General features: G+C 47.9%; 1 pseudogene across 1 annotated transcript; it reads left to right on the top strand.

Annotated features, from left to right (window-relative positions):
• Positions 1-9650: 9650 nt before the first annotated feature.
• LOC110496790 (DNA ligase 4-like) lies at positions 9651-16927 on the top strand (annotated as a pseudogene). Its single transcript, XR_016488179.1, has 2 exons — positions 9651-10987; positions 14393-16927. The product of XR_016488179.1 is annotated as a DNA ligase 4-like (transcript).
• The last annotated feature ends 657 nt before the right edge of the window (positions 16928-17584 follow it).

The raw sequence follows: 17584 nt of genomic DNA, 5'->3' as shown, positions 1-17584 counted from the left end.
TTGTCTGACTACATGTAAAACAACTTTACAGATGATTACAAAGTTTGAAAGCAAAGTTGACTTACCAGTATGCTGCTCTCTTTCGGGAACCTTCCAGGCATCCAGATATGAGGTTAGCTAGCGCTGCTAGCATTAGCTAGCTAACAGCGACAGCATGGTAGCCATGAAAATACCTATCGAGCAACAATGTCGAGGTCAAAAACGAAAGAAATTATGTTAAGCCATGCTACTGTTAGTGTTTAAATACTGGAGAGTTGAGACCAAATCACGGACGCTGGACAGAGTGGATTTCAGTTGTAACAAAAGACAGTTTTAATGAGTCAGAGATATCTTGTCCCGCAGTTTTACGTGCACGGACCTAGTTCACATAACTCGACAAGGAGCCAGGTGAAAAAGAGGCCTTATACTACGGTTACATTCATTTTTATACATAGAATAAAGTAGGTGGAGTCTTGTCGTTTCGGTCTTCTTGACTGGTCGGAGGGTTGGAGGCGGGCCTTGCTCTAGCCAGAGCGGACCCCATTGGTGCACAGCAAAAGTCCTTTGCTCTTGGGACCGGCCAGTTAGAGGGAGATGAGATGTGTGTTTATATAAGGAAGAGGGGGTCAGTCTTATGGCTGGGTGTATGTGTTCTTACGACGGAATGTCTTTGTTTATATGAGCTATGTGTATGAATATTTATATAACAAATCTCCCTCTTCACATCTATTAGACGTGAAAACTATAGTGCAATGGTGGTGGTTGCATTCGTGGTGCTTATAACCTTGTCTGGTGTGTATGGTGGGTCTGTAGGTGTAGTGCTACGTTTGGGACGGGAGTGATTGGAGGGAGTGATATCAGGAAAAGAGTTAGGGGCATGTGTAGGGGTTGGTGTACGTGATGTGGCAGGGTGAAATAGTTGTTCAATTAACCATGTGAAAGTCCTAGGGTTACTCCAAATATCAGTAGGAATATCACAAATAAGGGACCAGATATCCCCAGCCTCACCCAGAGAGGGAGAAATTTCCCTCTAACTGGGCGAGGTTCCCTTCTCAGGGGAGGCGGAGTTTGATGCCGCATCACCTGAGGAAGGAGTGTCTTCATTTGGAATCGAATTTAGGCCGCTCAAATCAGCTCTGACTTCAGTCAGTGTTCTAGAAGGAATTGGGGCTGGGGTGCAATGTGTAAGGCGGTGCCAAGGTGTGCCTGATTTACCTTTGACCTGGACTGAGTGTGAAGTAACCTCCTTCACTTCGTACGGTCCAGTCCACCTGGGTTCCAGCCACTTTCTCTTGTGGACTTTAACCCTCACCCAGTCACCAACCTTTACCTTCAGTAGTGGCGTGTCCCCCGGCAGCTCCCCCTCCTGGACCTTGTGAACCTGGGTAGAGAGTGCTGCAGAGAGAACCGTCAGTTTTTTCACATAATTAGACATTACAATTTGTTGTACATCAAGGGCGGGCATATGACCTCCCTCCCTTGGTGGACCATGCATGACTCTACCAGTCATTATCCCATGAGGCACACACTTTAGCTATCTTAGCTTTTGCTTTTGGTTTGACGTTCCACCAGATTTTGGGATTGGGGCCTGTACTTAGATCCAAATCTGTGGGTTATGCCAAATCTTTCTTCCACCTGTCTCAGGTGTTTGTTAAATGTGAGCCATTTGTCAAATTTGATTAGTCTTGTGATGCCATACCGGGGTATTAGTTTGGTTTGTAGCCACTCAAAGACTGACCTAGCATCCTCCCCTTTTGTTAGTATTGCCTCTACCCATTTGGAGAACCTATCTACTATAACTAGGAGATAGCGTTTGCCTTTAGATAAATTGTCGGGGCCCATGTCGGTGTAGTCTATACTAATGTCCTGAAAACATGCATTAGGTATTAAGTATGAGCCCATTGGTGTTCGATATGGTTTCTTTGGGTTGGGTCTGTCACAAACATTGCATTCGTCACAAAATAAATTATCGTCATAAAATAAGTCAGTCATATTTTTTATGTGAGGGTGCCACCAGATGTGCGAGGCCTTTTTGGAGGGTCTTTAGTTTGCCTTCGTGTGTGGGGCCATGTGTTTCTCATAAAAGTTCTGGGTCCATCAGTGTGGCCTGCTTCATGGGCATGGGCTGAGTCTGTATAGATATTCAGTCTTTCCTTTTCCTCTGATGAGGACCTGCGTCAATCCGATGATTTCAGCTAATTTGGCCGATGCTGGTTGAGGGATGATGGCTGATTGAAGGGTAACATGTGAACCGTCTGGGAGTTGCTGTTTCCTTCTTCTGCCGTGGGTGGTGGGCATTTTTATGGCCAGGGGATGGTGTTCCCAGTCATTCTCTGGAACTGCGGTTGGTTGTATGCGGGTTGCTGATGCATGGGTGTGGGTCCTGGTTGCTGATGTTCGTACTGTTGAGGTCTATTTCCACCCCTTTCCTTCCCATATGGACCTCTCGTAGAGTTCCACTGGCGTTGTTGTGGTGTGAGTGGGTATGGACACTCTCGTGAGTAGTGCCCTGGAGTTCTACAGTTGAAACAAACCCCTCCTCTTGGATGGCCTGGTATCCATTGCGGCTGGTATGCAAGTTGTGGTTGCGGGGGATACCAAGGCTGAGTAACTCCAGGTTGCCCCACTGGAGTAGGCCCCGGGTTGGCTGGTTGAGGACCGGCCTGCTGTTGAATCATCTGGGAGATAGTCTGGGCCACTATTTGAGAGATGTCTGTTTTGGTGCCTGTCTCCTTCGTTTCTTCCGCCACCATCTGTTTCTTAGGTTTTTCTCCTTGTTGTGCTTCCTTCAATTGGAGTTTCAGGAGTTGTACCTGGAGGGACTGCACCTGGCTCTCAGCACCCCCTCTTTCCTTGTTGTGCTGGGTCACATGGTGGTGCACATGCGTATTGAATTGGGTCAGAGGAAGTGCAATCAACCCTACCGTTCCTCTGAGTTTGGTTTTAACATCTCCAGGACACCCGTTGACCACCATTTCCTTCCACATGCTGAGTGTGGTATCAGTGTGATCGAATGGTTCTTCGTGGACCGATCTCCATGTGGTCTTAGCCCTGTCCAGGTATGCTGCAGGTTGCTCACCTGGGTTGATTGTAAAGGAGGATAAGGTGGCATGGTTTCTTTCTGTAGGGTATGCTCTCCGTAGAACTTCCCATAATCTGGTACGGAAGTGGTCTATGGGCAGTGTTGGGGCCCGCCATCCAAGGTCAGCTGCTGTCATGAGGGCCTCCATGGTTCCGTGGTCGGTGGCTCTTGCTAGAAGTGCTTTCATGTCTCCTAGGCAGAGTTGCAGGCCTGACGTAAGTGTCTGCAGTTGAAGTAGCCACGCTGAAGCTCCTCCATGTAGGCTAGGCATCTGTCCCATCAGTGTTGTTAAATCAGTCATTTTCCAGGGCTGGTACTCTACAGTGTGTGCATCACCTGGTGTCGGTCGCAGGGGGTACTGTCCTGCCATCTCCTGCTCTCGCTCTCTTCTATCAGCAATTCTGGAGGACCGACGGAGTGTTTCGGACCCCATTGATTCGGTAACTTTGGTTACTGTTCCTCTCATTATGCCTTCCACACGGTAGGCTCCCTCTCTGTTGTTATCTTGGTTAGCTATTAGCTCCCTGAGTTCCTTAGCTCGAGCTATTGATGATTTCAGCAGCTCCTGCATCTTAGTCACGTTTGGAGCTCCCATCGGAGCTGGGGTGAGCACCATGTCAATTTCTTCTTCGTTTTCGATATCCATGTTCTGATGACAGTCCTCCCTATCCGTCTGATAGAAGTGGTTTGAATCTAATCTTGTTTGTAGGTGTCCTCTGGTTTCAGAGGTGAGAGAGTTCACAGAGGAGCATTGCGGCCTCCGTTCCTGGGGGAGGTCTCCTGCTCCTGGAATCCCAGTTTCGAACTGTTCACATACCATATGGCCAGCCGTTATCCCCAGTGTAATTTCCCCTTTTAACTCCCCTTGGTCTATTCTCAGAACTGGAGCCTGTATTGTGGGAGGTGCCCTGGGCAGGAATGGGTTGTGTGACGGGCTCCGGTGATTTTGTCCCTTTGAGTATGGCGGGGGCTGAACTGCCTCCATTGTCAATTGTGGATATAGTGAGGGAGAAACGGCCACAGGGGGAGCCGTGGGGCAACATCCCCCGACGCCACAATAGCCACGCACATCATGTCTGGTGTGTTTTTGGGTAGCACCCTCCTACTCTCCTGTATGGCCCATGTACCTATCTTGAGCTCCCCCTTATCGTAAGATAAGTCAAATCAAACTGAAATAATTAACAGGCTGAACGTACATTTATGTGACTAACTAGCTAGCTAACTTTAGCTTGCTAACTCAGTGACCGGTGATGCACCTATTCCTGTTTACAGTGTGTGCATCCCTTCCCCTTCCCACGTCCTGCACGGAGAAGCCCCACTGAATCAACATGTGGCCAGAATTATATCACATCCGGGTTGGTTGACAATGCATGAGAAACTGTTTAGGGCCATCCCGGGCTGCCACCCGCGTGCGGGCCTTGTCCAGCGCGTCATCGACTGTGCCACCAAAGCATGCTCAAGTGACAAAGTCGAACTCCATCCTTTCAAAGAGCGCGTCCTCACACTAGACCATAGGACCCAGTCTTACAAGAACGCGGTCACTGGCCAAGAATGCAAGGTCTGATCCCTTCCAACACCAATATAATGAAACAGGCAGGAAACACATCTCGAACCCCTGACTGCCACAAAAGCCTGCTCAAGTGGCAGAGTCGAAAATCCATGTTCATAAACCAGGGTCGCTATAATATCTTTGACATTTCTAACTAGTTTTCATTTTGGAAGGCAGATATAGCGTTTTTATCAAAAGCAATCACGTTTACATTTGACAAAACAATCCTACTCATTACTCCACTTGCTATTTACTTCACGTTTAATTTGAGCCAACTTCGCCATGGGCTTTGAATAGGGCAAGTGGGAGGCGGTTCCAAAACGAATGCAAACAACTTTCACACACGCCAACTCGGGGCTCCCGGGCCAGAATAATTTAATCCCGTCTCTGAATCTGGCTCTGAGTTCCTCCCCTACGAATTCTAGAATGGAAAAACAGTCTAACCATTATGATTGGTCCCAGAAATCGATGGGCTGGGCCAGAGCCAGAGAACACACGTGGGTAAAGCAGTGGTTTGAAAATTTGTCACAGGCTTTTATGATCCGATCACTGGTTATTTAGTTTTATACAATGCTCCTTATTTTGACATAAAAACACTTCAATGATGGCAGTTTAAGACTGATCTATGTAGTGAACATAGAGCAGCGGAAGAATTCACTTTGATTCCTCAGGCAAATCTTTTAAGGAAAGCCTGTGATATCCTGGGTTGGCTGCGTAAGAGGGAGATGTTCTGTGACCTCATGTCCATGGTTGTGATGACTGGGACAAGTTCCAGTGTGTGTTGTAATGTGCTCAGTTGTTCTCAGTTCCCACCACAAATCCCAGAGGCCTGAAAAGGTATAGGGGGAAAAGTTTTTGGAAAGGGAGAAAATGTCAGTCAAAATGTAGAAATTCCACCCCTGGTCCTTGTATGTAACAGTGTCACACCCTGTTTCACTGTTTCACCTGTCTTTGTGATTGTCGCCACCCATCTCCAGGTGTCGCCAGTTTTCCTCATTAGTCCCTGGGTACTTATTCCTGTGTTCCCTGCTTGTCTGTTGCCAGTGTGTCTTGTTTGTCAAGTCAACTAGTGTGTGGTTTTCCATTCTCCTGCCTTTTCCCTTTGCTCTGTTTTGCTAGCACCCCCAAAATGTTGTTACATTTCTTGTGATGGAAAATCAAGTCAGAAATTTAAAAGTGGAAAATACAAACTTCAGAAGCATTTTTAAACCTCAAATACACTGCATTGCAGAACAGTTATCCTGCAACAGGGGGGTCAAATTAATATCTAACATCTGTAGATGATCTGGTGGAATGACAAGGAGATCACAGATATTGTGTGGAGGTCAATCTAAATTTAGTAGAAGAATGCTCTGCACTGTCTGGCTCTCACTGCCAGTAGAATAAAGCAAACACAGCAGGACTATCCACACCACTGGCGTACCTCACGCCCTCGCAATGTGGGCAGGACTATGAGCTCTTGGGGGCCCTCAACCCAATACTTTTTTTGAGGGGTTGGGGTCCAGGGGCGCTGTCCCCCAAGATAGCATATGAACACCTCATAAGCCATGTTCCTTGCTCAGACAATGCGAGCGGGCCTCGCAAAACTGTGGTACGCCACTGACACACGCACGCACACACACACACACTGTGTAAGGTGTGTATTTCATGAACTTACCCTGTCTCAGACCTGCCTGTTGTATAATGTTTACACTGCTGCAGATACAGATGGAGGCAGATTAAATAAAACCTACCTTGGCAACGTTGATGCACTATCTTTGTTTACACAACTACTGCCAGCAGCACATACCTATAGGTGTCTCATTCTGAGAACTGGGAGCCTACATCTGTGAGGCTTGGTATTTTTACCGTACTTAACACAATTTTGTACCAGGTCATATTTAAGCCACAAAAATGCTAAATTAAAATATGCCCCAAAGTAGACCCCAAAATGTCATTCTTATATGCTACTATGAAAATACTAATTTTTGTCTTAGGAGTTTTGTGTAAAGCCTGTGACTTTGTTTTGCGTAACTTGTCTGTGGCACTTGTTCTCCGCAACAGTTTAAATGAGGGATGGATCATCCATTACGGTTTCTGGGATATAATTACTGCAGCAAGTCCATATTCATAAAGCGTCTCAGAGTAGGAGTGCTGATCTAGGACTGATAAATACCTCCCCTGGTATTAGAACCATAACAGTCCCAGTAGAAGCTTACTTACAGTTAAGTCAAGATCCAAACATGTTCCATATCCAGCACCTCTGTGAAGAGTGAGCAGTACAAACCTGCCAGTCCCAGATGATACTACCCCCCCCCCCCATACCCCTTCAAATCCTATCCTGCATTCCCCCCTCACCCTGGAGTGAGCAGAAGCATGCCACGGCATCGGCAGCAGCAGCAGTAGCTGATGTCACTTGTTTACCATCTTCTAGGTCGGCGCTCACTCTACCTCGCTCTCTGACTGTGGCACATAGAGCACTGTTACGCAACCTCTGTTCTGAACCTGGCTAACTCTGCAGTCCTATGCTATGACTGACTGTGGATGTTAGTTTAGCTCAAGTCAGGCATCTGCTCCTGAGTGGCGCAGTGGTCTAAGACACTGCATCTCAGTACAAGAGGCATCACTGCAGTACCTGGTTTGAATCCAGGCTGCGTCACATCTGGCTGTGATTGGGAGACCCATAGGGTGGCGCACAATTGGCCCAGCGTTGTCAGGGTTTACGGGGTAGGCCATCATTGTAAATAAAAATGTGTTCTTAACTTACTTGCCTAGTTAAATAAAGGTTAAAATAAATAAATAAAAATAAAGGAGCCATGTCCCCCTATGATAAACCAACATTGTGTGTGTTCTCTGTCCTGCGGCTCCATCTATTCCTGGTTGGCTTCACTACTGCAGCTTCCTGGGTGGCTTCACCACTGTTGACTCAGGACTATGCTGCTCTCTCTCTCACACACACATGTAGGGGGAGAGGAGGCCCTCTAGTGGGCAAAGATTAATTAGCAAACCAGATAACCTGCTTCAGAGGTAGAAGTTGCCCCCGAAGCACAGATCTAGGATCAGATTGCACTACCCCGAATTCTTACCTTAACCATTAGGAGTATGAAACAATATCTGACTTTCTATCAGTGTCAGGGTACCAACGAGTGTCTCTGCATCAAATGCACACCCTATAATTATTATTATATTATAAAGAAATGGAGTGAAGCCCTGCTTGTGTAATCATAGATATATTGGTCACTGGTTGAACTACATTACCAGTCAGAAGTTTGGACACACTTACTCATTCAAGGGTTTTTCTTTCTTTTTTCTACATTGTATAATAATAATGAATACATCAAAACACATATGGAATCATGCCCCAGGGCAGTGATTGGGGACACTACCCTGTGTAGGGTGCTGTCTTTCGGATGGGACGTTAAACGGGTGTTCTGACTCTCTGAGGTCATTAAAGATCCCTTAACCATTAGGAGTATTAGGAGTAGGGGTGTTAACCCCGGTGTCCTGTCTAAATTCCCAATCTGGCCCTCAAACCATCACCGTCACCTAATAATCCCCAGTTTACAATTGGCTCATTCATCCCCTTCTCTCCCCTGTAACTATTCCCCGGTATGTTGCAGGTAAATGAGAACGTGTTCTCAGTCAATTTACCTGGTAAAATAATGAAGAAATAAAATTAAAATAAAATTAAGTAACCAAAAAAAGTGTTAAACAAATCAAGATATATTTTAGATTTTAGATTCTTCAAAGTAGCCACTCTTTGCCTTGATGACAGCTTTGCACACTCTTGAAATTCTCTCAACCAGCTTCACCTGGAATGCTTTTCCAACAGTCTTGAAGGAGTTCCCACGTATGTTGAGCACTTGTTGGCTGCTTTTCCTTCCCTCTGCAGTCCAACTCATCTCAAACCATCTCAATTGGGTTGAGGTCGGGTGATTGTGGAGGCCAGGTCATCTGATGCAGCACTCCATCAGTCTCCTTCTTGGTCAAATAGCTCTTACACAGCCTAGAGGTGTGTTGGGTCACTGTCCTGTTGAAAAAACAAATGATAGTCCCACACAAACCAGATGGGATGGCGTATCGCTGCAGAATGCTGTGGTAACCATGCTGGTTAAGTGTGCCTTGAATTCTAAATAAATCACTGACAGTGTCACCAGCAAAGCACCCCCACACCATCACACCTCCTCCTCCATGCTTCACCGTGGGATCCACACATGCGGAGATCATCCGTTCACCAACTCTGCATCTCACAAAGACACTCATCAGAGACAAAGACAGATTTCCACCAGTCTAATGTTCATTGCATGTGTTTCTTGGAAAAGCACGTATCTTCTTCTTATTGGTGTCCTTTAGTAGTGGTTTCTTTGCAGCAATTCAACCATGAAGGCCTGATTCACATAGTGTCCTCCGAATAGTTGAGATGTGTCTGTCACTTGAACTCTGTGAAGCATTTATTTGGGCTGCAATTTTTGAGGCTGGTAACTCTAATGAACTTATCCTCTGCAGCAGAGGTAACTTTCCATCTTTCTTTCCTGTGGCAGTCCTCACGAGAGCCAGTTTCATCATAGTACTTGATGGTTTTTGCGACTGCACTTGAATAAACTTTCAAAGTTCTTAATTCTCCTGATTGACTGACCATGTCTTAAAGTAGTGATAGACTGTCATTTCTCTTTGCTTATTTGAGCTGTTCTTGCCGTAATATGGGCTATCTTCTGTATACCCTCCTACCTTGCCACCACACAACTGATTGGCTCAAACACATTAAGAAGGAAAGAAATTCCACAAATTCACTTTTAACAAGGCACACCTGTTAATTGAAATTAATTTCAGGTGACTACCTCATGAAACTGGTTGAGAGAATGTCAAGAGTGTACAAAGCTGTCATCAAGGCAAAGGGTGGCTACTTTGAAGAATCTCAAATGTAAAATATATTTTGATTTGCTTAACACTTTTTTGGTTACTACATGATTCCATATGTGTTATTTCATAGTTTCATATCAAATCAAATGTTATTTGTCACATGCGCATAATACAACAGGGTGTCACACCCTGACCATAGTTTACTTTGTATATTTCTATGTTGTGGTTGGTCAGGGTGTGATCTGAGTGGGCATTCTATGTTTCATGTCTAGTTTGTCTAGTTCTATGTTCGGCCTGATATGGTTCTCAATCAGAGGCAGGTGTTCGTCATTGTCTCTGATTGGGAACCATATTTAGGTAGCCTGGGTTTCACTGTGTGTTTGTGGGTGATTGTTCCTGTTTTTGTGTTTGCACCAGACAGGGCTGTTTTGAGTTCTCACGTTTCTTGTTTTTTCGTTAGTTTGTTCATGTATAGTGTCGTCAATAAATTACAATGAACAACCACCACGCTGCGCTTTGGTCCGCCTCTACTTCACAAGAAGAGAATCGTTACAGAATCACCCACCACAACAGGACCAAGCGGTGTGGTAATGGGCAAAGGAAAAAGCAGCAGCAGGAGCAGCGCGAGGAGGTATGGACATGGGAGGACGAATTAGACGGTAAAGGACCTTGGGCTCAGCCAGGAGAGTATCGCCGCCCCAAGGAAGAACGGGAGGCGGCGAAAGCGGAGAGGCGCTGGTATGAGGAGGCAGCGCGGCGTCGTGGATGGAAGCCCGGGAGTCAGCCCCAAAAATTTCTTGGGGGGGGGCTAACAGGGAGTATGGCTACGCCAGGTAGGAGACCTGAGCCAACTTCCTGTGGTTACCGGTGGGCTAGAGAGACCGGGCAGGCACCGTGTTATGCTGTGGAGCGCACGGTGTCCCCAGTGCGGGTGCACAGCCCGGTGCGGTACATTCCAGCTCCGCGTATCGGCCGGGCTAGAGTGGGCATCGAGCCAAGTGCCATGAAGCCGGCTCTACGCATCTGGTCTCCAGTGCGTCTCCTTGGGCCGGCTTACATGGCACCAGCCTTGCGCACGGTGTCCCCGGTTCGCCTGCATAGCCCAGTGCGGGCTATTCCACCTCGCCGCACTGGCAGGGCGACCGGGATCATTCAACCGGGTAAGGTTGGGCAGGCTCGGTGCTCAAGAGCTCCAGTGCGCCTGCACGGCCCGGTCTATCCGTCACCACCTCCACACCCCAGCCCTCCGGTGGCAGCTCCCCGTACCAGGCTGTCTCTCCGGCCCATCCGTCCAGAGCCTTCCTCCTCTCCAGCGCTGCCGGAGTCTCCCGCCTCTCCGGCGCTACCAGAGCCTTCCTCCTCTCCAGCGCTGCCGGAGCCTCCCGTCTGTCCGGCGCCTCTGCCGGAGCCTCCCGCCTGTCCGGCGCCTCTGCCGGAGCCTCCCGCCTGTCCGGCGCCGCTGCCGGAGCCTCCCGCCTGTCCGGCGCCTCTGCCGGAGCCTCCCGCCTGTCCGGCGCCTCTGCCGGAGCCTCCCGCCTGTCCGGCGCCTCTGCCGGAGCCTCCCGCCTGGGAGCCTCCCGCCTGTCCGGCGCCTCTGCCGGAGCCTCCCGCCTGTCCGGCGCCTCTGCCGGAGCCTCCCGCCTGTCCGGCGCCTCTGCCGGAGCTTCCCGTCTGCCCGGCGCCATCGGAGCTTCCCGTCTGCCCAACGCCGCCAGCGCCGCCCGTCTGCCCAGCGCCGCCAGCGCCGCCCGTCTGCCCAGCGCCGCCAGCGCCGCCCGTCTGCCCAGCGCCGCCAGTGCCGCCCGTCTGCCCAGCGCCGCCAGTGCCGCCCGTCTGCCAGGAGCCGCCAATGCCGCCCGTCTGCCAGGGGCCGCCAGTGCCGCCAGTCAGCCAGGGGCCGCCAGTGCCGCCAGTCAGCCAGGGGCCGCCAGTGCCGCCAGTCAGCCAGGGGCCGCCAGTGCCGCCAGTCAGCCAGGGGCCGCCAGTGCCGCCAGTCAGCCCAGCGCCAGCGCCGCCAGTCAACCAGGGGCCGCCAGTGCCGCCAGTCAGCCAGGGGCCGCCAGTCAGCCAGGGGCCGCCAGTGCCGCCAGTCAGCCAGGGGCCGCTAGAGCCCCTCCGCCTGGAGCAGCTGTCCCTCTGTCCCGAGCAGCTGTCCCTCTGTCCCGAGCAGCTGTCCCTCTGTCCCGAGCAGCTGTCCCTCTGTCCCGAGCAGCTGTCCCTCTGTCCCGAGCTGTCTCTTAGGAGGGTCACCTATCTAGGGACGCTAAGGAGGTGGACAAAGACTATTATGGAGTGGGGTCCACGTCCAGCGCCAGAGCCGCCTCCGCGGACAGATGCCCACCCAGACCCTCCCCTATAGGTTCAGGTTTTGCGGCCGGAGTCCGCACCTTGGGGGGGGGGGGTACTGTCACACCCTGACCATAGTTTACTTTGTATATTTCTATGTTGTGGTTGGTCAGGGTGTGATCTGAGTGGGCATTCTATGTTTCATGTCTAGTTTGTCTAGTTCTATGTTCGGCCTGATATGGTTCTCAATCAGAGGCAGGTGTTCGTCATTGTCTCTGATTGGGAACCATATTTAGGTAGCCTGGGTTTCACTGTGTGTTTGTGGGTGATTGTTCCTGTTTTTGTGTTTGCACCAGACAGGGCTGTTTTGAGTTCTCACGTTTCTTGTTTTTTCGTTAGTTTGTTCATGTATAGTGTCGTCAATAAATTACAATGAACAACCACCACGCTGCGCTTTGGTCCGCCTCTACTTCACAAGAAGAGAATCGTTACACAGGGGTAGTAGACCGTACAGTGAAATTATTTCTTACAAGCCCTTAACCAACATTGCAGTTGTAAGAAAAATAAGTGTTAGGTAAAAAATAGTGAAGTAAAGAGCATTAAAGAGCAGCAGTAAAATAACAATAGCGAGGCTATATACAGCGGGTACCAGTACAGAGTCAGTGTGCGGGGGCACCTGTTAGTCGAGGTAATATGTACATGTAGGTAGCGTTAATGCGTTAATGTTAATGCATAGATAAAAAAACTGAGAGTAGCAGCAGCGTAAAAGAGAGGTGGGGGGGGGGTGGGGGGGGGCAATGCATATAGTCTGGGTAGCCATTTGATTAGCTGTTCAGGAGTCTTATGGCTTGGGGGTTGAAGCTGTTAAGAAGCCTTTTGGACCTAGACTTGGTTCTTAGGTACCGCTTGCCATGCAGTAGTAGAGAGAACCGTCTATGACTAGGGTGGCTGGAGTCTTTGACAATTTTTAGGGCTTTCCTCTGACACCACGTGGTATAGAGGTCCTGGATGGCAGGAAGCTTGGCCCCAGTGATGTACTGGGCCATACGCACTACCCTTTGTAGTACCTTGCAGTCGGAGGCTGAGCAGTTGCCATACCAGGCAGTGATGCAACCAGTCATGATGCTCATGATGGTGGAGCTGCATAACCTTTTGAGGCTCTGAGGACCCATGCCAAATATTAGTCTCCTGAAGGGGAATAGGCTCTGTCGTGCCCTCTTCACGACTGTCTTGATGTCTTCACTATTATTCTACAATGTAGAAAATGGCAACAAACCCCCCACCCCCCAAAACAAACCTTGAATGAGTAGATGCTTCCAAACTGTTTACTGGTACTGTGTATAGAATTCAAATACATGTAAAGAGTAAACAAGAACAAATGTTTTGCATGTGCACACAATCTTCCGTGTACAATCATTTTTTGGGTAACTTAAGCACCACAGTTCATATACATCTTTATCTTCATGTTTTGCTCGGTGCGGGGACTCTTGACCTCAAGTAAATCTGTTGGTTGATTGTAAGCCTATGTTGTGTGTTATATTCAGGGCAGGCAGGGCAGTGCACAGTGAGGAATTTGAATGAATTTCCAGACTATAGAGGGTAATACAGTCTTGAGGTGTGTGCGTGTGTTGCATACTGTGTCAGGACTTAAATTACTTAACCAATTTTTATGGACATTGGAACATGAGTTTGATCAAATTCAAAGCTATTATAGAGGTGTGTTTACAAAATGATTATTGCTTTATGATTATTTATCTGCATGTAACCAAAGGTATTGTGACCATGTACTGTATCTTCTTCAATGAATATGTATCAAAATTAGATGTTTTACAGAAACATTATTAAAATAAATGTTATCCTATCACCTTTATATATAAAAAAGGTGGACACATAATAAAGGACATTCTAATTAGCACTGCACTAATATCTCATTTATGCAACTCCTGCATACAGCTGTGAATTGACATATTTATTATTATTATTATTATTTATTTTTTTACATATGTCTGTTGCCCTCCCCTGACGCATTAAATAATTGTTTTACCCCAGGTACATTATGTCCCTTCTTTTGTTTCCGACTGAATGTTTTACGTGGCAGATTTTTGCTTTGTGAACAAGGAAGTGTTTTTTAGAAACTCAAGTAACAGTTAGTAAATAATAATCGAAAACCCCAATGGTTATGTTTTGAGACTGAGAAGAAGTAATCATGTAATTTGATACATTATTTGTTGAATTTGTAATCGTATCACACAACATGACAACATTAATTTATCTAACGTTAGTATCGAACAGCTGTGTCTATAGATTGCATGCTAACTAGCATAGCCTACTGAAGTGGCCCCAACTGCATTTCCATGCACCATTGCACAACCTCTGGCACAACAATGCTAGCTAGCTGTGCTTAGTAATCAAGTACTCAACTACTGTCTGGTTTATTTCAGGTTCGTCAGGAAATGTATGATGCAGTCATAACCCGGGCTTGTCACATGTTGCAGAGGAGGGATCCCCAAAGAGTTCAAGACACGAGTTGGCTGGTTGCTTTGAGGTAAGATAGGTAGCTAACTTGAGATGTTTTCAATAAATATTTAGGCTATGCATTGTTCAGTGTACATTCTCGCAAACTAGTTTCTAAACATGTGGCTGGTGTGATGGATAAGGTCATACGGCTCTCCACAAATACAACCCTACCACCACAGACTCTTTCTACCCGGCCTTGCGTCTCATAGTGCCCCCGTTCGAAAGGGAGCATATGGCCTATGGCATTAAAGAGAGCATGTCAGCCAAGCTCTACGTAGACATCTTGGGTCTCCCCAATAACAGACCGGAGGTCAACAATCTGTTGAATTACCGCACCCCCAACACATCTCAGGGTGAGGCTTATGGACTACTTTATGTTAAAGAAACACTGCACAAGCCAGGGCAACCTCACCATCAGAGAAGTCAATGACTTTCTGGACTTGGTGGCCATCAACAACGCCAGTAAGCAGAAGGACTTGGTGAAGAAGAGCCTTATCACAAAAAGTACGGCACTGGATCAGAACTGGCTTACCCGCATGATCCTGAAGGATATGAAGCTGGGGGTCAGCAAAGAGACCGTGCTCCAGGTGTTCCACTCAGATGCAGCCGAGCTCTACAATATCACCACAGACCTAAACAAGGTATGCCGGCAGCTCCACAACCCCTCTGTCCCTCAGCGAATTGTCCATTGGCCTGTTCTCTGCCTTCAAACCTACTGTATGCTGGCCGCCGTGGCCAACATGCACCAGGTGGAGAAGCAGATGGGCAATAGCACCTTATTCATAGAGACCAAGCTGGATGGAGAGCACATCCAGCTGCACAACGATGGCGACGTCTACAAATACTTCACACGGAACTCCTTCGAGTACACCCAGTAATTTGGTGCATCGCTGCTAGATGGCTCCCTGACGCCTTTAATCCACAATGTCTTCAAGCCCCATGTAGTCAACTGCATCCAGGATGGGGAGATCGTCTACAACCCCACCGCTGACACCTTCATGCAAAAAGGAAGCAAGTTTGACTTCAAGAGGCTAGTGGACGACTCCGAGCTGCAGACGTGCTTTTGCGTTTTCGATGTACTTCTTGTGAACGACCACAAGTTTGGCAACGAGATGTTGAAGGAGCGCCACAACAACCTTCAGACGGTCTCCACGTGGTTCTGAAAACAAAGGCCGAAACCATGCAAGAGGTGGTGAACTCCCCTCATTGAAGCCATTGACAACAGGGAGGAGGGCATCATGGTGAAAGATCCCTGATCCATCTACAAGCCCGATAAGTGAGGTGAGGGCTGGCTCAAGCCGGAGTACGTTGTTGGCTTGATGGATGAGTCCGACCTGTTGATTGTCGGAGGCTACTGGGGAAAAGGAAGGCGAGGTGGTGGTATGATGTCTCATTTACTTGTCGCGGTGGCCAAAGCTCTGAAGCCTGGAGAGAAACCCTCCTTCCACAAGCTCTGTCGCATCGAGTCTGGCTACACCATGAATGAGCTCTACGACTTGGGGCTGAAGCTGGCCAAGCACTGGAAAGTCTACCGGAAGAACGACCCTCCGGCCTCTTTCCTGTGTGGGAGGGAGAGACCGGAAGTCTATATTGACCCATGCAACTCGGTCATCATCCAGGTGAAGGCAGCAGAAATAGTCAATCGTGACATGTACAAAACCAACTGCACGCTACGCTTCCCCAGAATCGAGAAGATCCGGGAGGACAAAGAGTGGCACGAGTGCATGACTCTAGCTGAGCTCAATCAGTTTCACAACAAGCCGTCTGGGAAGTTGTTCTCGCGCCACCTCCGCATCAATGACAATGACGAGCCCGAAAAGAAGAAGCGAAAGGCACCGGCAGCAGCCAAGCCCAAGAAGTCTGTTGGCGTAATTGACCACTTCAAGTCCCAGGAACTATCTGACGTCATCAAGGAGACAAACATGTTTGAGGCCATGGAGGTCTGTGTTATGGACGGAATTAAGGCGCACCCCAAGGCGGAGCTAGAGAAAGCAGTGGCCCGATGTAGCGGTTTTGTGATCCAGAACCAGGGACCGGACACCTACTGTGTGATCGCCGCTGTGGAGAACACACATGTGAAGAACCTGATCTTTTCAGACCAGCGCGACGGGGTGTGGGCTGCCTGGCTGCTGGAGTGCCTTCACAGGAAGCAGGTGGTGCCATGGAAACTGTGTCACATGATACACATGTTGCCCTCCACCAAGGAATACGACTGCTACGGAGACAGCTACTTCGTGGACACGGACGAGCAGCAGCTGAGGGAAGTCTTCGGTCGGATTTGTAGCGTGGACACTTTGATGGCACAGTGCATCGCTAAGTTGGAGGAACGCTATAGCTAGGATGACCTCCCCACTAGCATGTTCAGACCTTTCAGGGTCTACCAGGACAGGTACGCAGACATAGGAGACCCTAAAAGCACCTGTCTGGACACACCTGTCTGGGCTCTGGAATTCCGCTTACACGGAGTTACAGTAGTGGAGAAGCTCGGGGTCCCTCATGTCATAGTGGTGGAGGAAACAAAAGTGTTGGCTTTAAGAACCCTCAGACGACTATTTACCAAACGGTTTAAGATTGTTAGAGAGTCATGGGTAACAGAGTCTACCAAAGCAGGGTTTTTGCGGAATGACAATGACTACCTAGTGTGATGGTTAAAGCCAATCCATTAAGTTATCTAATGCAAGCACTGGACACTCAGCACATTATGATTGACACATCTCTTTAGAGTGTAAATAAATGTTTGTTTTAAAGGGTTTTCTGAATCAGAAGGCAGCGGTATGCAGTGTTTTTCTACACATTTGAATATGGACAAAGGGAACTCAAGGATATAGTGTAGGCCTATATCTAATGGTGTATCTACTGTAATCGAGGTAAGCTATTTCAATGTCCTTACCAATGCAGACTATTGTGTTAAGATATTTAAAGACGGTCTATCCCATCGTTTCCCAAACTGACAGGGAGACATCAAGGGTTAAACATTTTGGTTTTTGCCCTAACACTATACAGCTGATTGAAATGATCAAAGCTTGATGACTAGTTGATTATTTCAATCAGCTGTGTAGTGCTAGGGCAAAAACCAAAACTGCAACCCTTGGGTTCCCGAGGACCGAGTCTATCCCCTAAACTATTTGTTACATTTAATGCAAATTATATTATACTGTATCTTAAAAAACAATATTTTCAATTCTCATGTTTTGGAACTAAAATAAATAATTTGAATAAATATGGGAATTGGTATTAGAAGATGGTCTTTATGTATTGTCCAGGTATCTACATATTTAAACAGTTGTTGTGATGTTAACTTCAGTAAATTAACTGACTTTGATGAAAGAAAA

Source organism: Oncorhynchus mykiss, chromosome 18 (genome assembly GCF_057628025.1).
Source record: "Oncorhynchus mykiss isolate SJ-2025 chromosome 18, ASM5762802v1, whole genome shotgun sequence".
In the NCBI taxonomy this organism is placed as follows: Eukaryota; Metazoa; Chordata; class Actinopteri; order Salmoniformes; family Salmonidae; genus Oncorhynchus; species Oncorhynchus mykiss.
The sequence above is the reverse complement of the archived record's forward strand: the minus strand, read 5'-3'. Positions and strand labels throughout refer to the sequence as shown.